General features: G+C 46.8%; 1 long non-coding RNA gene across 1 annotated transcript; it reads right to left on the reverse strand.

Annotated features, from left to right (window-relative positions):
• Window positions 1-2082: 2082 nt before the first annotated feature.
• Window positions 2083-7598, reverse strand: LOC115302467. The gene is made up of 2 exons (XR_003913484.1): window positions 7514-7598; window positions 2083-2483 (listed from the first exon to the last, which is right to left on the reverse strand). It is a non-coding gene; the product is annotated as an uncharacterized LOC115302467 (long non-coding RNA).
• Between the last annotated feature and the right edge of the window lie 849 nt (window positions 7599-8447).

Consider the following 8447-nt stretch of genomic DNA (forward strand, 5'->3'; position numbering starts at 1 on the left):
ATCTTCAAAGGTCTAGCCTCTGACAGATACTCTATGATAAGGACAACACTATGTCCTGAAGCAATTCATTCTTGTTGGATGGCTCTATTATTGCAGAATCCATTTTCATACTGACTTCCTTACACTGAAATCTGTCTTTCTGAAATTTACTCACGACTCTTGCTTTGCATTCTGGAGCAAGACTGCTTGCTTCTGGAACCTAGACTACCGTTACTCCTTCTCTATAGAAGCCTTTCAGATGTTGGAAGAAAATCACCATGAGGTAGGGTGATGTTATCACCAAAGCATACAGTTTGGATCTGGGTTGGGTGCTAGATCTGCCACTACTGGTTGTATGTGATTTTGAGAAAGTCCCATCACCTCATCTGCATGTAGAGCTAATCCTCACTACATACAGTGGTGTGTTAGAGCCAGATGACAACTATCCCTCCTCTCACTTCTGCTTTCAGTGATCTCATGTTGCTTGCCAAAGATGAGCTATGGGAGCATCTACACCAATGCATTTTAGCATTTAGCAAATGCTAAAAATCAGCTCTTTTAAATTTTATTTTTGGTTTTTTCAGCATTCCACTTACCATAATCTCAACTTAGTTGTAAGGATCAAATAAGGTAGTGCAAGAAAGCATCCTTTGTGAACTGTAAAGACCTTTTAAAAACTAGGTATGAGTTATTTTGAAAGACTGCTACAAAATAGCCCCCAGTGAGTCACACTTCTGAATTCACACTTTTTAAAGTTTTATTTATTTATTTTGAGAGTGAGGGAGAGAGAGTGTGCACATGGGAGGGGCAGAGAGAAGAAGAGAGAGTGAATCCCAAGCAGGCTCAGCACTGTCAGCACAGAGCCTGATGCAGGGCTCAAACTCACAAACCATGAGATCATGACCTAAGCTGACACCATGAATGGGATGCTTAACTGATTGAGCCACCCAGATGCCCATGAATTCAACTTTTGTGTAGTCCCTTTCCACACCATATCTGGACTGGTCATATGACTTGCTTGGTTCAATAGAATGTGACAAAAGCTCTAGTCTTGAGCATTCACAGTCCTGTCGCATCCACTTTCACTGTCTTGCTGTTCTGAAAAGCCATGAAGCCTGAGCAAGCCATCTTGAGGATGAAGGCCATGTAGAGAAGTAGGCTGAAAGGGCTCAATGAGCAGAGAGGTGCTGCTGATCCACAGCCCCTCCATCCATCCCAGCCGAGGTGACAGACATGCTGGTGAAGCAATCATGGTTCCTTCAGCCCCAGTCTACCTGGCAGCTGGCTGCAAATGTGTCAGTGAGCCGAACCCATACCATTATACCACATGGAGTAGAGAAAATCTCTCCATCCCAGAATTCTGAGCAAATGAATGGTTATTGTTGGTTTAAGACACTTAGTTGTAGGTGTGGTTTGGACACCGTGATAGATGACTTATTACAGTTATTATCCTTTCAGGCCCCTCCATGTCTTGTCTTGTCCAAGTTAAACTCTCCCAGATCCTGGGTGGCATCCTGGTCTTTCTCTGACTAGGGCTCCATTTGCTAGTCCTAAGATGGGCACGATGCTCTGACCATGTAGAAGCTGCGGGACATCTCTCTGTGTTCTGGATCCTAGATAATCATTACAGCCAGAGGGTGACCCAGAGCTTTTGACGCTCATAGCTCACTCTGTGAGCTCATTCCAAGCCTTTGCAGTCAACTCCAACCCTCAGGCGGTGAAACTAAACTCTCCCATGCTGACATCTTTTTAAAAAATCTAAGAGCTTATAGTCATTACCATTGAACTTATATTTCCACCTTCAACTTATTTTAGCCTTTCAAACTCTGGACTCCAATCTGATTTTAAAGTTTGCAAAAACTACAGCATTTCCTTATATACAAACATTCATCTGTATACCCAAACCACATACACCGGGACTCCGGCACATCCAAATACACACAAGCACACATAAGCATGAAAAAAGGCAGAAACTCATTTCAGTTCTTCCAGCAATTATGGTGTCTTCCAAATAGTCATGGTCCTTGATGGTCAGCCTCTGCCCTCCTTCAGTCTCATCTTACTGTCACTCCCTGTTTCAACAGCAGAAACCACAGCTCTAACTGACTTAACCAAGTGGGTTTATTTCTCTCAGACAACAGGAAGGTCAGAAGTAGGGAGTCCATGACTAGAGAAGAGGTCTCATGATACCATTGGAGATCAGGCTGCTTTTGAGCTTCTATGCATCTAGTCTCATGGTTTCAAAATGGCTGCTCCACCCTTAAGTGCTACAGATGGGATCCAGACAGGAATGAGACAGGAAAGAAGCAGGAAAAAATGCAAACGGCAAGTGCTTGTTCCTTTGGTCGAGAAAACAGCAGCTTTCCTGGAAGCCTCACCCAGAAGACTTCTAGGGATATTCATTGGCCAGAACTGGGTCATGTGGACACTCCAGCAATTAGGAAATCTGGGAAGGTGAATATTTGGAACTGGGCACATGGCCACCCTGGAAAAAAAGTGAGAGCCTGTAAATAGGAAAGAAATGGAGAATGAATAATGAGAGGGTTTATATAATAGCAGAGTTTGCCAATTCACCCGTATATACTACAAGTTGTCATCTTTGGGTTCCAGGTATATGCCAGGCTTATTATTGAAAAGGCTTGGAAAAATGTGGAGATGTGGTAGCATTCCTATACAAACAACTCCTTTCAATGTGACTTTGACCTTCCTCCCATCAAGAGTCTGCTTCTCCACACCTTGAATTTGAATCTAAGCTGCTCTTGCAACTTGCTTTGACCAGTAGGATGTGGCAAAAGCGATAGTATGGGACTTCCTACCTCATACCTCAGGAGAACTTTCCATTTCTAATCCTGTCCTCTTAGAAGTCAGTGCTATGTATAAAGAATCTCAGAGCAGCTCTCCGAGGAGGGGAGAAGCTCAACAGGGATCTAGCACCAACTACCAGACATTGGAGCAAGGCCATCTTAGCCTATTCAGCCTCTTTCCTGCCTCTAGATGATGCAGCTGCAGAAATAACCCCAGGAGCCCCCCTGCTGAGCTCAGCCCAAATGACTGACCCACAGACTCGGGAGCAAATGACACGTGTGGTTTTAAGACCCCAAGTTTGAGGGTGGATAAGGAAAGAGATAAATCATTTGCGGCATGCAAGCAGAGTGGATATTTGTGGTGTTGCTGGATTCCTGGATTGACCCAGATCTGGTTTTCAAACTTTGTTCCTAGGAGTCCTGCATGGAGGCCAAACTAACTGCTCCCCAAGCCCTCGTTTTATTCAGGGCAGCTTGCCTGTATCTATTTTGCAGATTTAGAGTTGGGATAAGGTTTCGTTTTTTTAAAATAAAGATTGAATAATCACTTAATAAAATAAATAAAAGGATCCTAAGTTTCTTTTAACTCTAAAATGCAATGATGACAGAGTTTAACTTCTTTCATAGTTGCATCCCCCACCCCACCGCCTTTCCTGTTCCTTCTCCTGGCATCTCCTCTCGCCAGCCCATTTCATCACGGGAGCTCTTGGCATTCCTTCAGTCACTTGTACCAAGTGCCGCCCAGCCCCCTCCCCTCCAAATCCAGCACAGGACTCTCTCACTGCCCTTTGCAAGGCTCCTCAGCAAGGAGTAGGGTTTGTGTTTTATCCTGAGAAACTAAGGCTAAACTAGGAGAGCTGGCAGAGTTGTGCAGCTCTCAGAGGGACATACTAGATAAGGTTGAAAGAGGAGAAAGAGGAGAGGGTTCTGAATGACACTTGCCCATGAGAGCCAGGGTGAGAATCCACTCTTTAATGGCTGACATTCTCTCGAGCCTTCCATGTGCCATGAGCCATGGCTGCTTATCTCCTCAAATCCTAAGAACATGGATAGGCTTTATCCCCTACTTTTCAGATAAAGAAACAGATTCAAAAAGATTAGATAACCTGTGTGAGGTCTCTCAATTAAAAAGTGGAGTTATAAGAGGCTCAGAGCATGTAAACAGTGATTATGAGAGTTTTCTTTAAAGCCTCTTTTGTGTTATTGACATTGAGCTATTTCTGTTTATCTTGTTTGGATGAATAAATTTCCTTCTCTTCCTTTCCTTTCCCTTCCCTTCAAGAAGAGACCATGGGCTAGAATATCCTTCCCGGAGCCCATTTCATATCTAGACATCTTTAGGGAGTAGGAAGATAGCAGATACTGCAGCTGTGGCTGCCCCTCGATGCTCCTGAGATCTATGTTATCACGGTCTGCCTGGGCCTCTTTCTCTGGAGAACTACTCCTCCCCCTGTAAATGTGGGTTGGGGGGGGTGTCATAGTACCCACTCCCCACACCTACCAGATAGGAGCCACCATTCATTTCCTGTCCACTCTGACCACCATGATTGTCCTTGCCCTCCATGTTGCCTATGAGGTCACGTTGTTTGGGTCCAGGGTTTGCTCCTCTAGAGTTATGCCGTGCAAACCTGCATAACCATAGCATCAGGGTACAACCAAAACAACGGGGGGGTACAAATACGGACTCTGGAGCCAGACTGCCAGGGCTCAAATTCCAGCTCTACTGAGTAACAGCTCTGCGGCCTTGTGAAGGCCATTTATCTGTTCATTTGCCGTAAAGATAGTAACTGGACTAACTTCCAGGCTTTTTTAAAATAGGGATTAAATACATTAAAAAAAATAGGATTAAAGAAGTTATTACTTGTGACCTACTGAGACTGGTGACCAGCTACTTATGTATCGGATTTAAAAAGAAAACATCCTGCCGCTCTAAGGCATATGACCCAAGTGAGGCCGGCATCCTTTCCTGGGATTGATTTTCAGACACAGAGAAAGGAAGCTTTTTTTTCTACTGGGATTTCTAAATTGGGGCTTCTAGTGGCCACGATCCTCACCACATGACCAAGGCGTCTCTGCTGACAGAGAATGAGGGCAGCATGCAGAGACCAGCAGAGACCAGCAGATGGGAGAGCTGGAGAGAGAATCCTGGCAGGGTGGCATGGCCCTATCTGTGATTCCCACAGTCCCTCCTTCACTTCCAGAGCTGCCCAGGTACTCCTTCCAGCTGCACGGGCCAGCCAAACCCTCTTCTCATTTTTTCTTAAATTATTTGAGTCTATTTTCTGTCCCTCGTGACTGGAACAGTCTCAACTATTCTAGGTGCCTTAGATCAGGGCTTGTAAATTCAAATGCCAGTGGGAACTTGTCAGTCGAGTGTGGAAAAATCACTTTTGATGGCTAAGGGTGTATGGAGAAATCTGTCTCTACTATAAGAAAAACAAGCAGTGCAAGTCCAAGGTCAATAGCACCTGGCCCCGTGTGAGGGGTGTCACAGGGAATCGGGGGGTGTGGAGAACTGTCAGACATGCACTCTATCTAAATAACATAGTCCATTTTGCCATGAGAGTCCAGGTTATCAGTATCTTATTTCTTTTCCTCCAAAAGAAGCCATAAATCTAGAACTCTTCCAACCTATAAATATTGGCTTAGATCAAATTTCTGACAATATTGTGCAATATAGGGCTGTGGGTTATCCCCCTAGCTGGTCCAGTTCCAGGGTCTCCCTCTCGGGTATTCTACTCTAGGACAGAGGTTTCCTGGATTCCCCTGCTCCACCCCCAAATCACAGCTGGCCTCTGGGTTAAGGGATTCCCCAGGAGCTGGTGGACCAGCCCCCTCCTCACCAGGGTCCTAAGCTGCTTTCTTTGGCTTCTTCCCTGAAGGCTGTATTTGTCCCCGTGTTTGAGGGGGAGAGGGACAGAGTGCTGACAGAGGAGGCCTGCAGCCAAAAGTAAACCCACAGCATTTGGATGTTCCACATTTGCTCGGGTTTTTACAGCTTCTGTCGCTGGAGCCTGGGTGCCCAGGGCCTGCAGCAGGAACTCTAACGGCCACCCAGGCAAGTAACAGTGGGAAGCTGTTTTGGAAGTCTGAGGGCAGAGCCATGGTGGCAGCTGTCCAAGTCTATGCTTCTGTCTGCTGAATCCCCAGCCCTGCTTCACTGAATCCTCACTGATCGGCACAGCAAGGGGAATTGGCGACTTTAATGCAAGTAGGGATTTGAGGCTCCCCTTGGAAGGCTCTTTTCCTGCACTCTTCTTTTAAAAAAATTATTTTTGCAAGAGAGCGAGCACAAGTGGGGTGGAGGGGCAGAGAGAGAGGGAGACACAGAATCTGAAGCAGGCTCCAGGCTCTGAGCTGTCAGCACAGAGCCCGACTTGGGGCTCGAACCCATGAACCATGAGATCATAACCTGAGCCACCCAGGCACCCCTCCTGCACTCTCCTTCTGGGGAATGGGAGGAGGGCCCCTTGTATGCTCCAGCGCCTGTTGGTGCACCTGGCAACAGCATAGAGATAGTTCTCGGAGAAATACTTCAGGAGTTTTGGAGACAGGGATTGTTTCTATGGAAAATGAAAAGAGATCCTCGGACTCCTTTCTGAATAAAATGAGATAAGAGATGAAGGGGGGTCGGGATTAGCAGTAAATGACCCCCCAGCCCACACCCAATGTGGAGAACCAGAAGAAGGAATCCGGAGGGGGTCTCTCTTCCCCGAGGACCCAGCAGCAGCTCTGTCCTCAGCACACACATTTTAACTCTATTCACCTGATACAGCCCAAATATTCCCAGATGGTCTTCTTACCTGAAACATCTTCCTGTCTTTTATCAAGCTTAAGAGTGTCTGTGGTTCTAAAGGAAATTTGCAAATGCTGAGCCCAGAAGAGGGAGCTTAAGGCTTTGTCTGGAAGCCTCTAAAGTTTTGCCCTATTCAGAATCAGCGATTACAGTAGCGCCTGGGCAGCAGGCTTGTTTGCCTGCTCCCCGTTCCCAGTTGATCTGTTCGAATATCTCGCAGATAGCCTAACATCAGTAGTGCTCAAAGAATGCTGCTGGGCTGAATCGGAATAAGACACACAAGACATGAATTTATCCATCACCTGCTCATTCAATAAGTGCCTATGTGCCCGGGTGCTGTGCTGTTGGAGTGGTTTCCTGGTGGAGGGCACCCCCGGAGATCTGCCGCTCAGCACGGCACTGGATTTGTGGCCCCGTTTAACTGGAGCAAGAATGCTGAACTCTGGCAGACGAGAAGATTGAAGGCAAGCCCGAGGGATACAAAACTTTGTTGCTGCTGTGGACATGGCTTCACATGGGATGCAGGCAGGAGTCAGAAAAGTTAAACTCATCTCGTGCCATGACTTTAGGGTGTACCAGAGTTCAGTGGATGAGCCAGCCAATGATCTAGACTCCTAACTCCCTGACATTGGTAATTCCAGCAATATTTATCTGCTCTGTAGCACAGTCATCATTTCCCAGGGTATCAGACTGCTCTCTCCTTGAATTTTCACCATCTCCCTCCCTAAGCACTACCTTTTGGTCTGTCAGCTTTCTCTGACTGTTGAGACTATACCAATCCTTATTCCTGGTCCTTCTATCTCTGCCCTATAACGCTTCCTCCCTCATGCCCTACAGCCCCACCCAACGTGAGCGCAAGGACAGCTGGATCATTGCAGCTGAACCCCCCGGCACGCTCAGTTCTGTGCACTCCATGTCGGATCCCTACACATACCAGGGAAACCTCACTCACAGGTCCCTGGTTTCCAACTTCAGCTGAGTCCTCAGATCCTTTGAAACTGCTAGCGACACTTGGAAGGAGGGACCTACATGGGGATGAAAAGATGAAAGCGTGAGGGAGTGGATGAGCCCAGCCACACACACAGGAGGAAGGAAGGAAGGGGAACAGGGCCGGCAGTGCCTGATGCTGCAGAAGGGCCAGATAGAGGGACCCCTGAGGAAAGGCTGTCAGATTCACCACCAGGTCACTGATGACCTTTGGGGGAACTGCCTGTCCAGAGGGAGAATGCAGAGAGCAGACTGCAGTAGGCAGACGGGCAGGTGAGAGATGAAGCAGTAGACACAAGAAGAGGCTTCTTTAAGGGAACTTGGCTGGAAAGGAAGGGCTGGAAAGGGAGGGCAGCACATGCAGGTGCAGTTCAGAGTATTAGACACTGATGTGCCCGGAGTGTGCAACCTTGGAGGAGTTCAGGGACATTCCCAAGTCTGTTTCCTCATCTATAAAGGGACAAGACATCACCTACTTCATTTCATTGGTGTGAGGATTAGTCAAGGCACATAAATCTCTATGCACCTGGCACATAATAAGTACCCAAATCATTATCTTTTTCATATTTGCAGGCTTCTGGGAAGAAGCCAGTGGAGAAGGGAAAATTAAAGTTTCCGGACAGGGTGGTAATTTGAAGGGTGTGTCCTAGAGATGGGAGACAGGAGAGGATGAGCTGTATCTCCTAAAGGAGGAGGGACTATTCTTCCTTTGCGGCAGAAGGAAAGGAAAAGATGGAGGAAGATGCAAATCAAATTCTGAGGTGAAGGGCCTGGAAACTGTGGAAAGTCCACACCGGAAAATCTCTGCCATGATCTGAAAATGATGTAGTCCTTCTCAACCTGCAGTTCTTCAGGCTGTCTTTTCATCTGAGCAGTTAACC

Source organism: Suricata suricatta, chromosome 9, assembly GCF_006229205.1.
Source record: "Suricata suricatta isolate VVHF042 chromosome 9, meerkat_22Aug2017_6uvM2_HiC, whole genome shotgun sequence".
NCBI lineage: Eukaryota > Metazoa > Chordata > Mammalia > Carnivora > Herpestidae > Suricata > Suricata suricatta.